We start from the raw sequence: 25,547 nt of genomic DNA on the forward strand, positions 1-25,547 counted from the left end.
AGGCGTTCCAGAAAGAACTGGAAGAGAGGGGTTAGAGTAGCAACATCCCTTTCTATGAACTAAAGGGAAACAGAGAAATAAAAGGTGAGGGGCCAAGCCCTCAGGAGTGGGATTAGGGCCCGCATTAGGAGACCCTAGAAATCACCGCTTCTGCCATGTGAAGACACATGAAGAGGACAGCTATGAACCAGCAGGGGGGCTCTCACCAGACACCAAATCTACCAGCACCTTGATCTTGGACTTCCAACCCCCAGAACTGGGAGAAACAGATGTTTGTTGTTCAAGCTACCCAGCCTATGGGAGTTTGAGTATAGCAGCCCCAATGGACTGTGTAACAGAAGGAAATTCCATTTTCTGCAAAATGCACTGGTAAGTCATTGGTGAGTCATAGGCCTGACCCCTACTCACATTTTAAAGAGATCCTTCTGGCCCCTGTATGGAAAATGGATTGCAATGGAAGAGTGGTAGCAAAGAGAACAGGGCAAAGGCTTCTACAGTCCTCCAGGTAAGAGGCAGGAGGCTTGTTCGAGAACAGGGGCAGTGCAGATGGAGAGAGGTAGATGGGTCTGATTTCTATTTCAGAGATTTGACTATAATGACTTGCTGATGAGTTGGTTGTGAAGAGTAAGAGAGAAAAAGGGTTCAACAATGATTTCTAAGCTTTTGGCCTGAGTCACTGGGTCAAGCTGCTATTACAGAGATGTAAAAACAACCCAGGGAGATTGGTTTAGGGGAACAGTAAAACCTGCAATTCCATTTTGGACTTAATTTGGAAATACCCATCAAACACTCAAGTGGGAATAGTTACTAGGCGATTAGCTGTAATAAATAACAATAGCTGGCACTTCTATGATGTTTACTGTGAACTAGGCATGCTTCTCAGCACTTTACAAACATTAAATCATCAGAGATTGCATTTACATACTCGGTGGGACTGGGTGAGTTCACCTGGGGAGAAAAGACAGATAATAAAGGGAGCTCAGGAATAAGCCCTGTACACACCAGCATTTAGAGGTCAGTTCGATGCCTTTCTTCCCCAGACCCCAGGTAAAAGTCACTGGTTATATAGGCTTTTACATAAGAGATCAGCATTCCACATCCGATTTATTGACAACATCTGCACACACAGCTGCTTACCTCCTATCTCTTGGTCTGTCTTCCAAAGTCCCAGGCATCAGTGGGAGGAATTCATGTAAATACCAGCTGTATACATAAGCCTTTCTGTTTTCTATCTAAAAAATGATTGTCTCTAAGGATGCTTCCCGGTCTTAGATTGCTATTTATCTCTGCTCAAACTCCCCCCACCTCCCAAATGTTCTTCAGTGGAAAAACTTATTAAGAGTCAGGCTCTCCATCACATGTTGGCTGCATGCTTCAAGTTGTGCATCTCAATTGGCCTTTCTGGGGGAAAATTGAGCTGGCTTCATCACCAAATTTATAGCTAATTTCTTCCTCCCGGTATGTTTTCACCTCCATCAAAACTCTATTCCTATTAAGTAACCTGCTCAAATGAGTACTAGCACTGACATATATAATTCATGTGTTCTCCACTAGGTAAGTAAGGGGGAGTGTGAATTCTCATTTAGAAGAAAAGCCATAGTGCCCAGCCAGGTGTGGCTCAGCGATTGAGCATCGACCTAGGATCTAGGAGATCGTGGTTCAATTCCCGGTCAGGCACATGCCCAGGTTGTGGGTTTGATCCCCAGTCAGGGGCCTGCAGGAGGCAGCTGATCAATGACTCTCTCATCATTGATGTTCAACTCTCTCCCTCTCCCTTCCTCTCTCTGAGATCAATAAAGATATAGATATAGATATAGATATAGATATAGATATAGATATAGATATAGATATAGATATAGATGATGATAGATAGAGATGATAGAGATAGAGACAGAGATAGAGAGAGAGAGAGAGATAGAGATAGAGATATATCTAGCTATCTAGCTATATATATATATATATATATACATATATATATATATATATATATATATATATATATATATATATATATCTCAAAGAAGAAGAAAAGCCATAGCCAACACATTAGTCCCAAGGAAGACTGGCTCAGGGAGGGGTGGTGGCCAGCTCAGTGCATGCCACCACCACTCTTAGGAAAGCAACCATAAAGAGTCTGCCTATTTCTGATGGATCAGCAGAGGCTTCTATACAAAAATTCCAGTGCATTGTCTTCTTAGGACTAATTTAAAAGCACTTACTTGAACCACTCTTAATGATGTGGTCCACGTGCTTATATGGTAGGGTGCATTATCTTTTTTGGCCACTTTTCTATTATTTGGGGAGATCAGACTTGGCTTCTATTATAATCACCTCCAAGAGTTGTAAAAGGGCCTTTTACTGCAAAGTATGTATCTAAATTATGTGGGTCTTTTTTCTTTGGAGATGATGAAAGGCCAATATTTTTCTTTTATATTGCAACACTAAACAGAAATCCTTCTGAAATTTTTTAAATAGCAGTTCTTATTAATTACAAATGAAGGCTTAAAGTGGACTTAAATGAGAGGAAGCAAAGTGATCATGTTGGTAGCAATATTCCATATTATTATTTCTTATATTGTGTTCCCTTGCAATGTGAATCTCCCTCCCCCTCTCTTTCTCTACACCCCCCCCCCCGCACCTCCACCCCACCTCTCTCTCCCTCTCTCATTGTTTGCAATTTTCAGCCCTTGTCCCATGACATTTCTCTCTCTGATAGCATCATTTCTGACCTCTTCCCTGGGGTTTTCCCACCGGCTTCTCGCCATGGCATCCAGGACGTATCCAGCAGGGAAATCATACTGAAAATGAATCTGAAAGCACGCCTTCGGTTCATCAAGGAGATAATATGAGTCAGAAAATGTCTCATCTGATTCTCTGGATTCTGCCTTATAATCTGCCATAAAATATAGAACCTCTGATTTTAAATCAGAACCTGACAGGAATCCAAGATGTAGACATTTAAATGGAAATCGTTAGGGATTTTCCTCTCCCATATAAAATTAATATCTTGATTTTCTGCCAGTTTGGTATATGGATTTCAAATACGCTGATGAATTGATTTTTTAAAAAGGACTACAGAAATAAACTGCCAAGTGTGTCTTTATTTGGAGAAACAGCTGCTAATTAGGAAACTTCATTATTATTTATAACACATTATAAATTAGGTTTGTGCTATAGCCTCCTAGTCTAAATATTTTACAAATCCTCCTCTGTATTTTTAGGTGGAAATATAATATGCAGAGCCACAACATTTCCACAACATGGAAAAGCAACTGATCCCCTTGGGTTAAGTATTTTAAAATTTTAAGTAAATATAAATTTTTAAAACAGATCTAGGATGGTATGCTGGAATAGTTGTATTTTGGGAGAAAGTCCTTAATGATATATGTAAAACCTCTGCTTTGAAGGAACAATCTAGAATTTGGGAACAGCTGGAGGCAAAAGGCCTAATGGATGAACACGGAGTGTCTTTGCATCAATCCCCAAACCTATCACTACAGGGTAGCTATAGAGTAAACTGGATGCGACTGCACATGCATGGAGGGAGAACAGGTGTTTCCAAAATGGAAGGAAACTCCTGTAGAGAAAACTACTGAGAAACTTTATCATATTTCTAATTCGGTTTTCCTAACTGTCTGCCATACAGTTTCTAAAACCCCGGAATAGTCCCAAGAAAGAAAAAGAAAGAGGGGGGGGGGGAGAGAAAAAGAAAGAAAGAGAGAGAGAGAGAGAGAGAGAGAGGAAGGAAGGAAGGAAGGAAGGAAGGAAGGAAGGAAGGAAGGAAGGAAGGAAGGAAGGAAGGAAGGAAGGAAGGAAGGAAAGAAAGAAAGAAAGAAAGAAAGAAAGAAAGAAAGAAAGAAAGAAAGAAAGAAAGAAAGAAAGAAAGAAAGAAAGAAAGAAAGAAAGAAAGAAAGAAAGAAAGAAAGAAAGAAAGAAAGAAAGAAAGAAAGAAACTTAACATAACAATAGCTCTGGTAGACTGTTCTGAATCTCCTAAGAAAATTACTGGCATCCCTCCCCAGCAGGCTTACAAGAAAGAGAAAGAGAATTCTCCTGACCCAAGAGGGCTTCCAGTCCCCCCAGTTCTGCCACAGTTAGAGCCTCCGATTAGCAGCTTTCCCAGCACCTTGAAAGTATGCAATTGGGTGGTGTGCATTTGGCACTTGGTGTTCCATAGACATCTTCCCTACTGAACTATTCCAGGAATTCAGGAACCATGTCTGTCTGGTTCACTTTTCTTGGGTAAGACACTGTATGGCATAGCATCAGTTTTCAATAAATGTTGAGCCTGGCCAAGCGTGGCTCAGCAGTTGAGTATCGACCTAGGATCCAGGAGATCACAGTTCGATTCTCGGTAAGGGCACATGCCGGGTTGCGGGCTCAATCCCCAGGCAGGGGAGTGCAGGAGACAGCCGATTAGTGATGACTCCCTCATCATTGATATTTCTGTCTCTCTCCGTCTCCCTTCCTCTCTCTGAAATCAATAAAGATACATTTAAAAAATAAATAAATGTTGAATTAAAAAACAACAACAACAATGGAGCATACTCTTGAATAGACATAGACCCCAAGGAAGTTGAGAAGTTGAGAAGGCAGCCACATGAGAAGGTAACATCATCACCATCATCACAGACAACATCAGTGACCATGTATTGAACGCTCGCTCTGAGCGTTGCTGCCTAAGAATGGAGAGCACAGGCTCTGCCGTTCACCTGCTTGACTTTGAAACTGGTCAGTATCATCTCCTGACTCTGTGGCCATGAGCGTGTTCTCTAAGCTTTCTCTCTGTGTGTGCCTCGCTTTCCCTATAAAATGAGGGTTTTAATGTTGTTTTACTTCTGAGGGCCACCTAAGGGTTAACTGAAGTACCCCTGGGAAGAATTTGGCACAGCACCAGGCCTGCAGTGGGTGGCATGCATTGAGCTCCGGGCTGGAGCTCAGTGATGGGAAAATTGGAGCACCAATGTCAATGTCCCCACTTAGCAGAAGACAGAACCCAGTCTCTTGCCCTAGGTTATCCAGAGGTGAATCATGGAGCTGGATTACACCAGGGTGTCCCTTCAGTCTTTGTACTAGTTTCAGTGACTCAGAAAAAGTTGCTCATCTACTAACTACCACCATAGTCAGACCCATTGAAGAGCTAGAACAGATGTCCTGGCTTGTGAGAGGGAGGCCTGGCCTCCATACAGCTTCCAAAAGATTCCACTCCCTCACCCCAGCCTCTAGAACTGGCTACAGACCAACTCATTATACTACCAGCAAGGTTCCAATTAACTAATAAGTCACTTAAGGCATCTGAAGACTGAGTCTTGGGGCACTCCAGTGTTAAGAGGTTGGAGAAATGAGGCCAACCTTGCAAGGAGACTGGAAAACGATGGTCAATAAGCTAGGAGAAGACACAAGAGAGCAATGTCCTACGACCTAAGTGAAGAAAATGTTCCTTCAGGTTTGTCAAATGCAGCTGATGATCATGTAAAATCACTGAGAAATATCCACTAGATTTAGAACTATGGTGGTGGTTGGTGAGTCTAAAAAGAGTAGTTATAGCGAAGTGGTAAGATAAAATTCTGGTAGAATTAGGTTTAAAAAAAAAGTGGAAATTGAGAAGTCAATGTAGTTATTATTTTGACTAATTTGTGTGTAAAAGGGAACAGAGAACTAGTGGTAGCTGGAAAGCATGCAGGCTTTAGAGAGAGTTTTGAGTTTTTGTTTTTTAGAAGTGAAATAAAACTATTTGTATGCTGATGGAAGTTATCTAGTAGAAGTGAGAAATGGTGATGTCAGGGGGAAGCGGGTTATGATCAGAGCAATGAGCATTAGTGAGCAAAAGGTGTGATTTTGTACCTGGGAGGAGGAGCTGGACTTAGATGGGGGCACAGACTGTGCATCCATAATATCAGAAATGGGGGTAGATGTCTGGGTACAGACATAGTTGGGTGGGAAACTTTGATAGTAGAAGTATGTATTAGATATTTTCTGAGTGCCTCTCTGTTCTCAGTGTAACAGCAAACAAGGCACAGTCGAGAGTGAAGGGGAGGAGGTGTTATAAGATGAGATGGTGAGATAGGGGCTTCTCAAACCTGAAGGTACATACCAATCACCCAGGGATCTTGTTAAAATGAAGAGTCTGATTAAGTCTAGAGTGGAGCCTGAGATTCTGCATTTCTAATAAGATCTCAGGTGATGTAGATGCTGTTGGTCCTGAGTGGCAGGGCTCTAGGATAGGGTTTCTTAATCTTAGCACTCTTGACATTTGGGGTATATTGTTGGGAGCTGTCCTGTATGTTATAGGATGTTTAACAGCATTCCTGGTCTCTACTCACTGCATGGCGATAGCACCCCCTTCTCCAGTTGTGAAAATCCAAAATGTCTCCAGACATTGCCTTATATCCCCGGGAGAGAAAAATCAACCTTGGTGAGAACCACTATTCCAGGAAGATAGGCGTGTCAATAGATTAGAAAAGTGTAGCAAGGACAATAGACAGCATCAAGGGCCTGCTTAATGGGTATGGGCTCATATCATGGGTGTGTGTTTTCTCCAGTTATATGTAACTGTACAGGTGCTGGCATGGAGCAGGTAGAGGGTAAGATATGACCATGATTGGGTGTTCTCCAGTTAGGGACTATGGTAAAGAAGAAAGATACAACATGAGTGGCTGAGGGATACTGAGAAGATGAAATCACTTAAGTATAGAGCCCGGTGGGATCAAAGAATTGTTGAAGTTGAGGTAGTAAATGGAGAGAGTTAGAAAGAGGGTGAAGAGCAGTTAAAGATGAATAATGGAAATAAAAATTATGGAGTAGATGCAGTTACTGATAATGAAAGATCAGGGCGTGACCATGATGATTGAAGTAGGTTTAAAGACACGATCACTAGGGAAAAAGTCAAAGAGCTAAGAGGCCAGACTTTGGGAACTACTGTCTCTGTGAATATTGAAAGCAAGAATTTTGCCAGGAGGAGAATTAAAGAGAATGAAAAGGAGTGAGTTAAAATCTTTAAGGAACAGATGGGAGTGTGCTGAAAGTCTACAGCAATTGGGGGGGGAGCAAGTGATAGAGTGTGATGACATGAGTTGGTCAAATTTGGGTGTTTCTAGGGAGTAGGGAGGGACAGTGGTCTCAAGGCAGCACCATGAAGCAAGGAGGACCCACCACCACCACCTCCAGGCCCAAATGAGAAGCAGGATCCTCAGAGGAGTGTCAGATTTCAGTAAGAACAGGAGGTTGAAGAAAACATGTGGGAAAACAATTGGGGGTTTAAGGCAGATTGTAAGCTTCAGATAGCACAAAGGATAGATTTTGAATGTTGAGAAATGGGGTCAGACACAGAGATATGTGAAGATAAGGGTCTATGGGGAAGGCGGTAGCCTGGGAGTCTTAAGTTTCTTATAATGCTTGATGTGAGCAGGGATAAGGAAGGTGACCAGGCAAATTATCATTCAAACTGGGACATGAAAGGGCCTGTCAATATTAGGCAAACCAGGATATATCATTCCCTTTTGGATAAAGGTTATGATAGGATTGATTCTGACAGTCTCTTTGGCAGATTGTGATGGTAAGGATGTGAGCACTGGAGATTGGAAATGGGGGGGGGGGGGTGTTTCAGGAGCACAGAGTTCTCTGCATTCTCTAAATTTACTTCTGCCAGTGCAGAAGGAGGCTGGAAGAAGGGCCAGGTGTCGCTGATGGCCCCAGAGCTTCAAACTACCAGTTTCACCTACAAATTAGGAATGCCAGTAGAAGAAACTCTTTTTTTTCCCCACTGTTAACTGTTTTCAATGTAAAACTTCCCAGTGATAATAAAAGTAGTATTTTCAGCATGACATTCAAAATGCTTGTAAGTCACTCACCCCCATGAAAGTTTGATCCACCCTGAGTGCCTTTCAAAAGGGAAACAAGCAATGAGGCCCTCTAGTGGCCAGAATGTTTCCAGGTAGCCCTTTACAGCATCACAAAATGAATGGAAAAGAAATATGAGCCATCACCAAGTCTAGATCTTTGCCTCTAACTAAGTAAATATGTGTACAAGGGTCAGGACTATACATACCATAGGTGCCTAATAAAGAATGGAATTAACTCTAAGCCTAGATGTTGAAGCTTATCCAAGAATCACTCTTACTCTGGACACTGCCAGGGGAGACCACTGCCCCCCAATATGATCACTACCTCCCCACAACCTCTCCCCAACCCTGGGTAGAGAGTTTGTAGAGGAATATCTGGGAGTCAGACCATTTAAATCCTTGTAAACTAGGTTAAAGATCTTGGTTATCCAAGAGCAATGGAAAGCCATTGAAATATTTCATGCTGAGAGAGTTGGGAGTGGGGGTAGCATCATGCTCAAATTTGCATTTCAGAAAGATTGCTTCAGCTTCGGGGTGGAGAACAGTCTGTGGGAGGGGCGGAGTAGATCCAGAGATTGAGTTATGTGGTAATTATTGTAGTAAAGGTGAGAGGTAAGATTAGGATGGGCTAGGGTAGTGAAGGGAAAGAAGAAGAAGAAGGAAGGAAGGAAGGAAGGAAGGAAGGAAGGAAGGAAGGAAGGAAGGAAGGAAGGAAGGAAGGAAGGAAGGAAGGAAGGAAGGAAGGAAGGAGGGAGGGAGGGAGGGAGGGAGGGAGGGAGGGAGGGAGGGAGGGAGGGAGGGAGGGAGAGAGAGAGAGAAAGAGAAAGAAAAAGAAAAGAAAGAAAGAAAGAAAGAAAGAAAGAAAGAAAGAAAGAAAGAAAGAAAGAAAGAAAGAAAGAAAGGAAGGAAGGAAGGAAGGAAGGAAGGAAAGAAAGAAAGAAAGAAAGAAAGAAAGAAAGAAAGAAAGAAAGAAAGAAAGAAAGAAAGAAAGAAAGAAAGAAAGAAAGAAAGAAAGAAAGAAAGAAAGAAAGAAAGAAGCAGTTTCAAGTGATATTAAGGAGTAGACCCAGGCAGGACTTGGAGGTATATTGGAGTTGAGGATGATACCAGATTTGCAATATATGGCATTCACAGAGCTAGGAAACACTAGAAGAAGACACAGGCTTAAAGGAGGGTGGGACAGAGTGTGGGTTTGATTTTGGGTAGCCTTTATTGACATTGCTTTTTCTTATACATACTATTAGAGACACTGAGTCAGCAATTGCCTAGACTGATCAGCATGGAAGTGAGGCCTAAACTGGAGGTAGCATATAGTGAGTCATCTTCATGTGACTCTATTCTTTTAATCTTTCCATGGGGAATACTTATTTGTTTGTCTGCTTGCTTGCTTACTGAATAATTGATTGATTGTTTGATTGATTTTGGTTTATTTTGTCTGTCTAGAAGAGAAGCCCCTTTCCAACTGCAACCTGATCCCTTTTTGAGAACTGTGTTGAGCTTTCCACTATGGAGACCAAAGGGTTTGACCAAAGTTCTCCTCAGTTCAACACTGCCATGAAATGGGCTATGACTTAGGTTGAGCCAGTGGGACACTCTTTGCCAGAGCTCACCTACAACCCAAGGCTGTGAAGACAAGTAAAGTTCACTCATAGGTCCAGTAGCAGGCCAAGGAGCCTTGAGTCCTGCCTGTTTCTACTCCACAGCATTTGCTGTGGTTCCTGATGCCCAGCCCTTGATTCCTGTCCATTATCCCAACCTCCCCTTGAGTCTGTGAGCCTCCCCTTTCTTCACATAATTGCTTCTTTCTTTTTTGTTTTGCTTAAATTGAGCAGTTTGTTTCTTAACCTTAAGAACCCTGATACATCTCCTTTTCATTTTCTATTTCTATTTTTTCTTTCTCTTTCTCCAATTTTCCTAACTTTTCCATTTTTCTATCCCAATCTCTTCTTTCTTACTGCCTATTTCCCTACCCCGGCCATTCTTTCTACACTCCATTTTTCTCTTTACTTTTTCCTCCATGAACCTCTGCTCCCCCTCAGTATCTGGTCAGTATCCTTAGCAAACTAAGGATGCAGGGTTGAGAAGTAGAATGAATTCACCAACATAAATTCAAGAGTTGAACACTTCTGACAAGTTGAAAGAAGAAGCTGAAACTTATGGTATGAAATTAAATTGAGAGAAATGTAAATTCCTGAGCATAGTTTCTAAAATGAAGTCCAGAAATAGAGCAAGCAATGGTTTCACAGCAAATTCTATTGAAAAACAACAATAGGCCCTTGAGTAGGATTGCCAGATAAAATATGTGGCACAAACAGGCTGTTCTATGTTTTATTAGTAAATCTGGAAGCCTTATTCTTGAGGTTCTAGTTGGGTGAAAGTTCAATATAGGCCTTCAGGCATGTGTGCCCTGAAAAGCAAATCAGTTTTGCAGTATATGCCTGAAAGGATGATGACTAGAAGAAAGAAAAAAATGTCAGGATTCACTGAGCTCAGTAGAGCATGTGCTGATCACTGTGTGCCCTTCCAGCCCCACTTTTGGAGAGATGCTGGTAAACTGGAACACCGTCCACAGTGGGCAGTGAGAATGGAATCACATCTGAGGAAGAATAGCCGAAGGAGCCTGAGAAGGTGGGCCTACATGGGTCATGCAGCCAAGGCCCCCAGAAACACTCTGGTTCCTATCTTTTCTTCTAAGCCTGGTTCTCCAGCCTTCTCCTCAATTCTATGAGCAGCCCAATGTCTCACCAAGAAATTTCTTTTCTTCTCGGGTTTGCCAGAGTCAATTTCTGTTGCTTGAAGGTGAAGATCTCAAGTGATACACTGTTGTTTTTTTTACTAATATCTGAAGGGATCTTTTGCAGAAGAGCTTCAGTCATATTAAGAGAGCAAAGCTGGAATGTGAGAGTGAAATCAGATAAGTCAACACGGGAAAGAACTTTTTAATTATCTGAACAACTAATTATAGAGGCCTGTGGGTTAGGGAGAGCTTATTATTTAAAGAGGTTCAAGAAGAGGCTGGATGACCAACAAACAAGGATAAGATTCCTGACCTTACTTGGAAAACAGACTGGATCAGATGTCTTATAACGGCATGTTTTGTTTTGTCTTAACTTAGACAATTTTGTTCAAATAAAATCTTAAATAAAAATTAAAACAAAATATCCAAAAGCTGAGAAACTATGGTAGTTTATGGGAGCCAAGTTTGCCCTGTTTACCCATCCCCTACGCTTGTGGGTGTTCCAGAATGGGACTTGTGCAACCACAGTGAAGCATAACTTAAAAATCATTGGACTAGAATAACTGACGTTTATGGGGCACTTTCAAAGTCTCAGGCACTCTGCTCAGTACTTTTAATGTATTAGCTCATATAACCCTCCCAAAACTATAAGCAGCAAGTACCATCATTAGCCCCATTTTACAGATGAAGGAATGGAAGCACAGAGAGGGTAATTAACTTATTCAATGTCAGCAGCAGGAAGATAGGAGACCTAATATTCAAATACAGGTGGCCTGACTACTGAGGCTGCATTCTGAACCACCAGGCTATTTTGCTTTCCAGATTTTATGATTGACTGAAGTTTGATTATCAGTGCTTATCATTCCTATTGAATTCCATGTTCCTTTCATCCACTTATACCAGATTAGTTTAAGCTTTTCTTGGCTTTTCTAAAATAGCTCTCAAATAAATTTAATTTGTTTTTCAAGACCCACAGTTCACAGTTTTTCCTTTAAATGGTTTTCCTTAATTAGTATTTAAAAAAAAAAAAAATGATCTCACATTCCTTTCTAAACTAGTTGCTTTAAGGTGTCAGCTCCTCGGGTTGGCTGTAAGGCTGTTACCTCCCTGGGGTCAGCATTCCTTCCATCAGTTTGGGTCCTCACTGTGCCTCTTTTATCTTTTCTGAGCAACACAGCGGGAGGAAGAGGCGAGGCTTGTTTGCCGGGCTTCATCTGACCAAATGAAAATGGAGATTTCTCTGATGCTCACAGCCCAGAGGGGGGGCAGGCGGCAGAAAAGGCATGGGGTGTATATTAACGGCCCTGGTGTTCGCTCCTGGACACCTCTCTTCGCCCCGTCACTGAATGGCAGACAGGCAGGAGCAGCAGGAGCAGCCTGACCTAACCAAGCGTCGTCCTGGCCATTCCCAGGAGAGCCGTCGGCTCGCAGCTCGCAGGGCTGTGGCCAGTGTGAGCGAGCACTGTTGCTGTCCCCTGTTCTCCTAGGCTCAGTGTGGTCCCTGCCTTCTTCCTGCCGTCAGCCACATTCTACCATTCTTTGTCCCCATGTGAGAAAGCAGATTCCTAAAGGCACGGGCCATTAGGACCAGGCTCAGGCTTGGGGGGCTGGGTTCGGGAAAAGGGGCACAGAGGAGCAGCTGCCACCTCCCTCACCCTCTGTGCCCCCTTCCCACAGGTGGGCCCCCTGTGCCCTGGGAATCCGCCCTATTTGTCCTATTACTCACGGCCACTAACAGGCTGCCGGGGTCTCAGTTTCTCGAGGATCCTGTTTTTCTCACGTCACCTGTGACCCCCTGAGGCATGGACCATTACTTCACACTTTATAAAGGACATTGTAAGTTCAGCACTCCATAAATATAAAATGGTGAATAGCAAATTTCCCCCATGCCGAAGCCATTTCATTTTCTTCGGCAAAACGGTTTCTTTTATTTCCATGCAAAAAGCCCAACAAGGGAAATTTCTTCATTGCTCAGACAGCTACAAAACGCGATCACATTTTCCCCCCACAGCTAATGTGCTCTTATGTATAAAATTTAAATTTGAAAGTCTGAGCAGATGGCCTATAAAGTTCTTGTTTTCCCTCTGAATTTAATTTCTTCCTGCTTATAGTGGGATTCTTTTTAAATCATTTGAAAAGGCACAATAGAATGTTTCTATAAATTGTAATAATCATTACCCCGATGATTGTTCTTTCCCAAAGGTATCCCAGCGGAAAGATTGGACACTTGACGTCGGGCCTCCGATCTTATCTGCCCTGTCATGTTCACAAACATTAATCAATACCAGCTGGGCCCTGTTCATTTTGAAATCGGTCATCACTCTTACCTGAACTATGCAGAAGTTCACATTATCTTAGAAAACAAAAGGGCAGGGGGTGAAATGACCTAAGTAAATTAGCTGCATATGAGAATACTGACAAAATGTTTAGGCTCTTTTAAAAAATATTATTTTCGAGGGCTTTAAGAGCCATTTCATTTCATTCAGAGCCATTAATGAGCTAATTATCTTTTGACTAAAGGAGGCCCAGGAGACTTCAACTTAGCAATACTTAGCTGATCATCAGTTTGGGTGATTATGTGTATGTTGTTTTTCCAACTATTCTGTAATTGCTCCTTACCTTAGCCAGTGCTTCCCAATGTTGAAAGAACCAGGACTGACTCTATCTGGTTTCTGGTTTATATACATAGAGTATCTCTGGTTACACATGCATAGAGTGGTGAGGGGGGCTTACCTTTTTTGGGTTTTTTTTGTCATTTACTACATTTGAAGTGCCTATCTGTAGGAAGGTTAAATAAGCTGATCAATCATAGGGATTGACATGACTCTTTCGTTCCAACACTAGTTTGCAAGTTGAATTCATTGCCATCAGTCTTTCCTTAAAATTAGCAGGGCTCAGGGGCGCGGTGCAAATGGAAACCCACCTACTATGTGTCCATATAGTTAAAAATTATAAACCAAGCTGATATGTGTGAAATAAAGTACATTCTATCTGTTTACTTTGAAAACTATACCTCATCAGGGAGTCCCTCCTGAGTCTGGAAAATTGAAAGCCGTGTTCAAATTTACTTTTCTTAGTTCATCGTGTTACTGCACCTGAACATGGCAGCAAAGGGAACAGCGCCAGCCTGCCATGTGCCCGCCTTCACTTTCCAGCCCCAGCTCCACACTGCACTGCGGGGGGCATCGTGAACTTGTGGTACACACACCTCCTGGCTCACACTTCCAACCTCCAGCTCTACCTTTTCCCTCCCTTCCCTGCAAACAGCTGCCCTGGTCACCCAGCAGGCCAAGGGACGCAAGCACTAGTAGGACAGTGTTCCCTTGGGAGAATGGGGAAGAGAGCCTTCCCTTGGCAGAAGCCCATGCAGGTTCTGGAAGTGGGCTCAAGGCCATCAGGATAGGAGATTCCAGGGTCAAAGATGTGAAGAATATGGTCCAGTAGGTACAGAGAAGGGAGGGGTCCAGGTAGAATTTTACCTATCATGTGATGTTTATAGTCATCTATGGAGGTAATAGAACCTTGGACTCTTTGCCCAGCGATAGGACTATAGCCACAGGAGATCCAGGGCAGGGGCCCCTCCAGGAGCAGGGCTGCCTGTTGTCATAGTAATGTGAACCAGGCCAGCAGTGCTTGTTTTGCAAAAATTCACTAGGCACCGAGAAGTAGCTTTGGCAAGAGATCCTACTATGTCCCATAAGAAAGACAAACATCTGTGAGATTTGGTCTCTGTCCTCAAGGAGCTTACAATCTAGTTGGGAAGATCACAAACATAGAAATTATGCTATAGAGATGAGAGCCCGAAAGGGCCAAAGAAGGGGTAAAGTCAAGGCGCTGGTTTGTCCTTCCCCAGAGGTCATTAGGGAACAAGAAGTATTAAGTAAACAAGTCTTCTTTCACCACTTAGATAAAATGTTCAGCTACCTTCCTTAATCAGCCTTCACGACACTCCTTGGGAAAAGCTTAGCATTATCCAATGGAACACTCTGGAAATAAACAGGTTAAGACTTTGGCTTCCAGCCCGAGCAAATCTGATGCAGGCAGGATTAAAAGTAGAAAGATTTAGCTCCCAGTTCAGCACACCGTGTGTCAACCCATCTGCCCACATCGATGTCTATTTAAAAGGGAAGCCAATCCGACTGGCCTCATCTTCACCTGTCCCACTGATTGCCTGTAGCCAGGGAGGACCCGAAAGCCCACAAGTTGGTCTGGAAAACTGAGCCTCTGTGCAGTCTCCAGACCTGTGTCTGCTCGGAGGCACACGGCCAGAAAAGCCATCAATCTGGCAGTTCTTTAACACTGACCCAGTGTCTATTAGCTGGGCCATTTGCGCCATCTGCCACGCAAACGTCAGTTAAGGAAATGGCACAGAGTTGTGGGACTATGAGGGTTAAAAGGCCATTTAGCAGGAAGGCACTGGTTCCAGGAGCACTTGCCCACAGAAGAACAAAGAGCTGGGAGAGCCAAGGGTGATGAAGAGGGAAGAGGGGTGTAACAGACCAAGGCTCCCAATCTCGCTTTCTCTGCACTTTGGGCTTATTTCATTATGACATCTTCAGAAACATGGGCCTTCCTTACTGACAAAGACACTGTATGGTTCTATTGAGTTAAAATGCTCGTGTAGCAACTGTGTGTGTGTGTGTGTGTGTGTGTGTGTGTGTGTGTGTGTAGATATATATGTATATGCAGTACATATTGTCATATTGATTAATAGATAAACAAATATTTTATTATATTTAACCATTACATAAAATTTATAAGCATATTTTATATACCCATATATAAAATTTTATATATCCATACATATATAAAAAATTTTAAGGGAAAAACATCACCCATAGTTTCATCTCCTTAACACAGTTCCCCACCCTCCCAAATCTTGCCTTCTGGTTTTGGCCCATATGTCAGCAGTACTTGTCCCCATCTATTGAGTCCTTATAATAATATTCTGGGTACTGTATTAGCTGCCTATTATTTATTTCTCTAAAGTTTACATCAATACTAAGAAGTAGATTTTTTTTTTCTAATTTTATAGATGTAACAAACAAGGCTCAGAGAAGTGTGTTGTTGTTTTTAAAGCCCAAGGACACACAGCTTGTAAACGAATGACTCAGACTTCAAATCAATCTGTGCTTTTCCAATACCCACATCCCCTGTATTGTAGCCACTCTGCACACTGGTTTATACGCGGTTGAAATTAAAGAATATATACTATTTTTTATTTACCTTTGTTCAGTTAACAGACATCATAAATATTTTTCAGGTTTTTATATAGCCATCATGTTTATCAGTTTTAGCAGCTGGGTAATCATGCACCTAATGATTTATATTAATTTATTATAATATGTGTTTAAACTCTCAGTATCTTTTTGTCTCTCTGTCTCTCTCATTTTCATGTTTCTCTTTCATAGTTAACACTACAATGACCATGTTGGTGTATATAGTGCTTTGCTTCTATGGCATTATCTCCTTAGGACAAATTTCCAGGAGTAGATTACTGGGTGAAACACTGACAATTTTTATGATACTTAATATATATCATCATACTGATTTTTAAAATGATTCCATTAGAACCATATGAGTGTTTTGACTTACAACCACACCAGCACTGAATGTTTCATCAAACTTGCTTTTTGCTAATTTATTGAATTTTAAATGGCACCTTGAGCTTGCTTTGCTTTGCATATTTTATTCCAAAGGGGTGATGGACAGTTCCCCCACCTACTTGTCGTCTACGCTGTTCTGTCCAGAGCCCGCCTGTCTCAAGGTGCTTTGTATAAGCAAGTGCTCACTCTTGAGTGGAGGGACTATCACCCCTTTGCCTTGTTTCCTTTGTTCCTGAGGAAATGTCTGAAGAGGAAATGGTAACTTGACATATAAAATGCCAGTGACAGATCCTCCAGAACAGTGCTTGAAACCGAAATAATCAAGAGGTAAGAGTATGAGCAAGTTATTTGAAAATCTGTAGGTAAATATCAAGAGAAACAGCTGAAAGGGCTTTAAAGAGGTAGCCACTGGGGAGTGGGGGTGGGGACAGGACAGGGAACTGCTCTTTGTCCTAAGTCTTGCATAACTCTTTGCCTCTTTATGTGGCAATTATAATTGATGAAAAAAATGCAATTAAATTTATAAATTCTTCTCAACAAATGAATTGGAGGCTCACATAACGCCTGTGCCCCTGCTTGAGAAAATCTTCCAATTAAGCTTTCTTCTCTCAAAAATTAGCTTATGTTTTACATCTCCTTCCCATTGCTCACAGCCACAGGATGCTGAAAGGAAGGGACGAAATCTAGCCAAAGTGTGTCCAAGGTTGCTATCTGAGTCATGTCTTTCTGAATTCCAGATTCTCATTATTTCCCTTTTTTTAATGTACTTTGTATAGACTTAATTAGAGCTCCTACATTGCAGTGGGGATCCATAACAGGAGGGTTCTCTCTCCAGAGGAAAATTGATGCTCATTAACAAAAGAGGAATGGATCTCCAAATTAATTTTGTCTTGGGGACCTAGGATTCAGATACATGTGAGCAGTGGTCTGTCATTCTACTCTCTTAAAGGAGCAAGTGAAAATTACCTGAGATGAATCATGTCCCCTCATACCAGGCTGAGGCCACCTGACCGAGGCCACCTGACTTGAATCCTTGCTCTGTCAGTTTTCAGGCATGTCACCTTGGGCAAGTTATTTAACCTTTCTCTGTCTCAGTTTTCTTACCTGTGAAAGGAGATAACAATCATACCTACCTCATTCTTTTTGTAAGAATTTCACGAGTAACTACACTTAAAGGTCTTAGAACAATGCCTGGCACAGCACAAGAACTCAATAAATGTTTCCAAACTGTTTTACCTCTGTTATTATTCTCATTGGACAGCTTATCCCAGTGTATAGGAAACTTTGTCCATGACCATGCTGGGTAGCATAACTGTGCATAGAGATTTGCATTGAATTAGAAATAGGACATATTCAGACAGTAACTTTAACTCTGCTACTTATCATTGGTGCAACTCTGTACAAGACATTAATTTCCTCATTACACGTTGGATCCTGATACCTAGTTCATAGGGGTAACTGGGAAGATCAAAAAGGACAATGTTTCTGAAATCTTCTTTTCTCATTTTTGCCAGGATATGTTGCTGGAAGGGACAAAGAGAGCAGGGGTGCAGAGAGAATTGCAGCAGTGATCTGAGGTGGTTGGGGCTGAACCAGCTTCTCCAGCCCTAATGTCACCGGTTGCAGGTGATCGGTGTGAGAGCAGAAGCACAGAGGGCTATTGACTACATGTTCATTACTTAACACACAATTATTGTTGAGCCAGGTGCTGTGCTAGGAGATAAATCAGGTCACTGCCCTCAATGAGCTCAGTGCAGAGCAGGAAACAAAGACAAACCTAATTAGAATACTGTGTTCTAAGTGCAAGAATGGAGCTATACAGATGGCTGCGTAGAGGAGAGGTGCCTAGGGTGTGGGGAAGCTGCTTGGAGGTGTATTAGTAAACTATTGCTGTGTAACAAATTACTCCAACACTTAGTGGCTAAAAGCAGCACAAAGATTATTACAGCATTTCAGTGGGTCAGGAATGTGGGCCTGGCTTAGCTGGGTCCTCCGTTTCATAGTTTTCTGCAATGGCACAATCTAGACGCCAGCCCAGGTATGAGGTCTCATCTGAAATCTTTACTGAGAGAAAGACCCACTTCCAAACTTCATGATGTGGGCAGAATTCAATTCTGTGTGTGCTGTTGGATTGAGAGCATCAATTATCCCCTGTTGGCTGGGGGCTCCCCTCAGTTCCTTGCCATGTGGACCTCCCCAACGTGGCAGCTGGCTTCATCAAAACAGAGAGCCTGCTTGCAAGATGGGTATCGCAATTGTTTGTAACCTTACCATGGAAGTGATGTCCCATCACTTTTGCCATACTAATAATCCTATTACTTTTGCCAGTGCTTGATAAATCACTAGGCTCAGCCCACTCTTGGGGGAAAGGGATTACACAGGGGCATGGATTCTAGGGGGCAGGGGCCATGGGGTCTTGTCTTAGAAGTCATCCTGCCCCCAAAAGAATTCCTGAGCTGATTCTAGAAGCAGGAGAAGGCGATTTCAGTCTACATGGGAGGAAAGTAGAGGGTCAAAGAGGAGACAGACAAGCAAAGAGAAAAAGAAGATAAATAGGTTATCTTATTTCTTAAAATGTTATCTTGTAGGGAGAAAAAGAGCATGCTTCAAATAATGGAAGGAAATGAGACCATTGACATAGAGAAGGAAAGAACAGAGGTGAATTTTGAAGGGAAAACAAAGACAGTCTTGCCTGTGGAGTGGTTTGAAAGCCACGGCTGATGAGGGTTATTTTTCTAAATTTATTTTGAATTGGTGAGCGGATAAGAGGTCAGAGTGACAGAGGTAGACATGTGGTGAGGGCTGAGGCAGTCTGTTCCTTAGCTTTCTATTTTTAATTTTATTTATTCAATAAATAGACCTCTTCTTCAGACTCCACTCTGTTATGGCCATGCAATTAATTATTCGGTGTCTGTCATGATACTTGACATTGTCTTTTTAGTTTTCAGTGTACCCCATGTTCTCATGATTTTGTAGTTTTCCTCATGTGCTTGTAAAAAAAAAATGATGATTGTAAAAATCACTGCCATTATATTGAGTATTTCAGCCTAGAATTTGTCATTCTCACTGGTCCCCGTTATTCCAGCCAAGATTTAAGTTATAATGAGGAAGGATGAGTGCTCTCAGCTGAGTTTTGGGGTTCAGTTTGATCACTGTGCTCTGCCTCAGTGCCTGTAGCTATGAAATGGGAGTAACAGGACCCACCACCCCTAAATGAGTTGATGTCAGAATTAAATGAGATAATGCAGTAAATGCACTTTAAAAATTACAAATTATACCCATAATATACAAGGAAATAATTCATTCCTCAAATGGTTATTGGGTGTACTGCACAAGACACAGTGAAAGCTGCTAGAACAGAACTTGGCCTTTTGTTTGAGTGGCTCCATGGTAGTAGGGGAGAAAAACATTTCAACACATCCTTAGAATACCGTTTCCTAAATCTGATAATTGAGAAATAGACAAAGGCCATTAGGCTATTGACAAATTTATCACATCATATTTTAAATATTCATCCTGTTTTTGTGAAGTCATACAACACTTAACAAATATTATTGAGTATCTGTTTGGGGTTTTTTGGGGGGGGGCGATGACATAGTGTGGTAGATCCTGGGAAGAGCCTATCTGAGTTCAAGTCCTGGCTCTGATGCTTACAAACCGTGTGAACTTGGGCAAGTTACCTAACCATGCTATAACTCAGTTGCTTCTTTTGTAAAATATCTATAGTAGCATTGATCTCATAGAGGTGTTGTGAGAATTAAACACGTTAGTATAAGCAAAGTTCTTCGAACAATGCTTTGCATATAGTAAGCACAATGCAAGTGTTTGTTTTTATAACTATGGGCAAAGCATTGTGCCAGGCCCAAAGGAGACAATGAGGAACAGGTGCAGCATCCTTGCCCTCCAGTGACTTGGAGATTAATGGATGAGTCTCACGGTCCATAATACATCAAATCATCTAGACCAGGAACCTGGAAGTTACCTGAAACACATTCCTCTTCCTCAATTCCACCACTGTATTCCCGGCCCTCACAACCTGTCACTGAGTCAGATCATGAACATTTTCCAAAGATCTCATATCTGTTCCCTCCTCCTCAACCTCACATCCCCAGCATTGTAGTAACGCATTTCCCCAAACTGCACAGTGCCTTTCTGCTCATGCTGTTGGTCATGTGTCAGTCTGAGCACCTGCATCTCTGATTCAAACCCCTACAGTGTTTCTTCACTTCATACTGGAACAAACTCAAATTCCTAAACAACACCCTTCATAACCTGCTCCTTGAACGCTCAATACTTCCCTAGGGGCAGTGTTTCACAGTGGTTAAGGGCACAGACTCGAGAGCCAGACAATTAGAATCCAGATCTACCAATAACAAACAATAAACTTGGTTAAGTTATTTTGTCAATTAATGGTGATAACATCCACCTCATGGGAATTTTGTGAGGATTAAGTGATTTAACATATAGAAAGCAGCCTGGCATGGAGTAAGCGTTATATGTGAGCAATTATTGTTACCTGCCCAGTCTTATCTTGAGTCCCTCTCCCTAACTCCTCCATCCTGCTATAGCCCTACAGAACCATTGTTCAGTTCCCTACATGCTCTCTTAGCTATCTGTTCATTCCTCATTCTCCCATGTGGTGGACAGGCCCTAGGTGACCCCCAATAAGTCTTTCCTTCTAATGTTCATGCCTTTGTGTAATTCCCTCCCCATAGGTACAGGTGAGACCTGTGGTTTGCTTCTAACTACAAGAGTATGTCTAAGGTGATGGGACGCCCTCCTATGAGTTTGTTACATTATATGAGACTCTGCCTTAGCAGACTAGACTACAGACTCCCTTTGCTGGCTTAATGAAGAGAGAGGCCATGTTAGAGAAGACCACTTGGCAAGGAACTGTGGGCAGCCTCTAGGAGCTCTAAGTGGCCTTAAGACCTGAGGATGGCCTTCACCTAATAGCAAGCAAGGGGCCTTCAGTCATACAACCATGAGGACATGGAGCCCATCTGACATGTTCAGTGTACTTTGTGTGACCTTGAGCAGAGAACCCAGCTAGCCAATGCCCAGACCCCTGATCCACAGAAACTATGACAGTAAATGTTTATTGTTTTAAGCCACTAAATTTGTGGTAATTTATCACAGAGGGGTAGAACACTAATGCACCCCAATCTGTTCACTTGGTGAGCATGAAGGCCTCTCAGTGTTACCCCTCTGTGAAGTTGACCCCGACGCTCCCATGCACAGATGCTCTCCCTCCTGATGCTCGCATTGCGCCTCCTGCAAGCTTCCGTAACAACACAGTCACATTGCATTGCTCCTGTGTATTAAGCTCTAAGTCCTTACGGAAAGGGGCCGCATTTTATTCATCTGTGAATTCTCAATTTCTGAAATATGATGTCAATTTTGTAGGAGAGAGGAAGAGAATAGAAAACAGGAAAACAAAAAGAAAAAAAGAGAGAGAATAGCAGGGCAGCTCAGTGCTCCATAAATGTCTGTTGATAAGTGAATGAATAAACAGTATTTTGATAATTTTCTTCTCTGGTCTATTGAATTCTACAGAGATGCTTTCATTGCACTCTGATAGGCATCTCAGATATTGAAGCTATCATCATAATAGAAGATTGAATTATCACTAACTTTGATTGCAAGCAGAAAAATTAAAATAGCATTGAGGAAAGGATGCTACACCAAAAAATGGTTTTGTTTATCTTTATTGTTAAAAGAAAACCCTGGCATAATAGGTTATTAGCTTAAGAAGGGCTGGGGGTAATTTTTTCAGCTTGCCAAACACTGGAAATGCATGTTGAATAGACCACTTCATAGGAAACATGGATAAAACCCCTACCAACTTAGAAAAGATATCATTTAAATTTAGTCAACAGGCACGAACAATAGAGGAAACTGGCTGATTCTCAATTTCTCAAACTTACATGAAAAAAAATTTTAAGTATTTAATTTCTTTGAACAAAAAGTAAAACAATGCCCTGGCTGGTGTTGGTCAGTGGTTAGAGCATCCGTTCGTGGACCGTTGTGGGTTTGATTCCCAGTCAAGGGCACATACCTGGGTTGCAGGTTAGAGCCTGCAGCCCTGATCGGGGCCAGTGCGGGAGGCAACCAATCGATATGTCTCTCTTATATCAGTGCTTCTCTCTCTCCCTCTCTCCCTCCCTCCCCTCCTCCTTTCCACTCTCTCTAAAAATCAATGGAAAAAATATCCTCTGGTGAGAATTAACAAAATGAAAAACAAAAAAAGTAAAACAGTTAAATTATTACTTTTTCCTTTTGTAGGATCCTTGTCACTTGGGAGCACACAGCTTAGGCCATCAGAGAGCTCAAGTTCATTGCTTATCCTTATTACGCAAACTTATTGCTTACTGCGTGTGTTATGTTACATCTGAGAAGAAACAAAAGCAGAAGAGGCCCTCTGTAAGTAAAAGGTATGAAACCTGACCAAAGCACCACTGAACCGCAGGTAAAGTCTGAATTTTTTCCTGGTGTCTGCTTTCTGCAAATCAGGGCCACTGCAGGCAGGCAAATAAAGAACAATCCAGCTGCTGAGATGGAATGATGGATGGGTATATGGGCAGGCGCCTGCTGCTAACGTTCCTGACAGCCGCTGCCCTACAGTGTCAGCTCAGTTGCTGAGAGGAATCAGTTCAGTATTAACTTTGAACAATAATGGCTATTTCACATTGCGTGTGTGGCCGGTAACTTCTCAGTTAACCCTCTGTGTCACTTGGGGAGATATTCCAAAGGTCAAACATGGAATGCACATAGTAGGAATACATGAATATGACTAGAACATAAATCTGAACTGCTGCCCTGAAATGATTTCCTGCCTTTGAGAACTGAATGCTTACACTTAAAGCTGGCATCATCTATCCTTACATTCATTTGGATGATATTTTGGCCCAGTAGGCCGAACACTGTAAGTCTAAGGATGTGATCTGATACCTGATAGGAAACTGTTCCTTTTAAACTTACACCTGCACAATGTCAATAAGGAAAAACACTGGATTTTATCATGGTCTTTTGTGTTTAAATTTTTTTTTTTTTAAAAGGCCGTGTGTTGGGAGAAAAGGCAACTAACTCAGTTGGTTCTATCAGAGCAGCCAATGGACGGTGTTGTGGACTATGTGCAGCCGTCCAGAGTCTGCTACGTAAGGGTAAGGATTGAATTTGTTTCCTATCGCTACTGTAACAAACTGCCACAAACTCAGTGGCTTAAAACAAAACACACTTATTCTCATATAATCCTGGAGGAATCTTAAGAACATCAAAATCAGTCTCACTAGGCTAAAGTCAAGGCATCTGCTGGGCTGGTTCTCTCTGGAAGCTCTAAGGAGAGAACTGGTTTCCTTGTCTTTTTCAGCTTCTGATTGCCCACATGTATTCCTCAGCATTTAACCCCTATTTTCATCTTCAAGATGCATCACCCGATCTCTGCTGCCCGCATCACACTGCCTTCTGCTCTAATAGGGACCTTTGTGGTGACATCAGGCCCCACCAGCTGGCCCAGGATTACCGCCCCCATCTCAAAATGCTTACCTGAATCACACCCGCAAGGTCCCTTTTATACGGTAACATGTTCCCAGATTCTGGGGACTAGCACATGCACATTTGGAAGGACCTTTGCCTAACATACCACAAAGACTTAGCCACAAGTCTGATAGAATATCCAAAGTTAAATAAGACAATGCAAATTTAGCATCAGAACCAAATCTCGGACTAACAGATGCCCTCTTAAGTATAAATAAAGCATGTTGCTTTGGCTCTTTCAGCCAGCAGTCTGCCAACCTACTGTCCTTCCACAGGACAGGGTCGCATGCGTGACCTTCTCATCAACACAGGCCGCTCACTCCCCTCTCTGCCGTATTCCGTACCTGTGAGAACCACTGCTTTCAGCCCCTTTTAGGGGTCCACAGAGTGTGTTGGGATTGGTAATTTGCCTTTTTCTGTGGCAATTCTCTCCTGGTCCCCTCTGTGGTCTCCTGGTGACCTAAATATGTGAGTTTATTTCTGGATGGTGCTCAACAAACTCAGAGGAAATTTACACACCTTGATCGGCATAAAAATGTCCCCACGTCATACTTTCCCCTGACCAGCTTCATTTCCTTTCTCAAGCTCAGCCAATACAAAATAAAATCAGCTCCTGGATTCTTACTTCCTGTGACTTGTGCTCATCAGGGCCTTCTTGTTGCCAGCGGGTGGGTGAAAATTGGGAGCCAGGGGATACTGGGCTGGGCTGAGCATGATTCATTCCCCCAGATTTATTGGGCTCCTGGTGTCATCAAAGACCAGTGTCCTATTCTATTTCCTATATTAAACAGGGGCAGAGTTGCCAGCTGGGAGCAGCTTGTCCTCTGGCCCTGTGAGAAAACCAAGTAAAGTTTGACTTGCCAGTCTTGTGCCCCATCACAACATACACAGGCAGAGACTTTTCTCTACTTAATTAGAATCTGTCTTAGTGGGCCTGCCAGGTCCTGGTAACCCAAAGATACTCCTACACAGCAGTTCCCTTTCTCTCCCCCTTCTTTTAGTTTGGCACTGCCTTGTCAACAGGTGTGATCAACAGTAAGGAAACAGGCAGTGCCAGGCTCCTGTTCCCGTCCACGATGGGAACCCACTACTGAAAAGACGACACGCACAGCGTTAGGCAGGCTGCCACGAAATCGTCCTTCCTTGGCACCGGTGCCCATGGTGAGCGTCTAGGCAACTTTTGATTGGGCACCGTGCCCTCCAAACAGATGGGCATGAATGTAGGCAGGCAAGAGACCATTTATTTATATCAACTGTATTTGCTGAGGGCAGGGTTCCCAGCTGGGAACATCAAAACAGCTCTTTGTCCTGGCCGTCTGTAGCTCTGATGGAGGTGACGCAGCCTTGCAAATTCAGCTGGATTAATTTTGAAAAATAAGAACAATGTTTCTATGGACACCAGGGGACATTTTTTGGCTCCCTTCAATGGTTCAGAGCACAGAGCAGGCAGGGCCCATGTCATTTTAATAAAATCTCCCATCCCTATTTGGACTTGATGGGAAAGAGCCCAAGAAAGCTTTCCAAATCAGGCCAAATTTAGGTGAACAGAGTTAGCCCCACACGGAAACTGGCTTTGTGAGACCTTTTACACACAATGGCAGTGGCTTCCAAAGAAAATTAAGCTGAAATCACACAGACACGGGAGCTAGGAAAGGCATCAGAGTTGAGCTCACCACTGCACTGTTTTTCTAGGCATCCATTAACCTTCCCATTGTCCCTCCTGAAAGTACAAGGACAGACACAAGGCCTGACTAACACAAGAGCTCCACTTGGCTTTTAGGGTAAATAGATACTTTTTAAAAAGAGTTACCAACTGCATTTAGACAT

The sequence above is a fragment of the Miniopterus natalensis genome, chromosome 2, assembly GCF_054644295.1.
Source record: "Miniopterus natalensis isolate mMinNat1 chromosome 2, mMinNat1.hap1, whole genome shotgun sequence".
NCBI lineage: Eukaryota > Metazoa > Chordata > Mammalia > Chiroptera > Miniopteridae > Miniopterus > Miniopterus natalensis.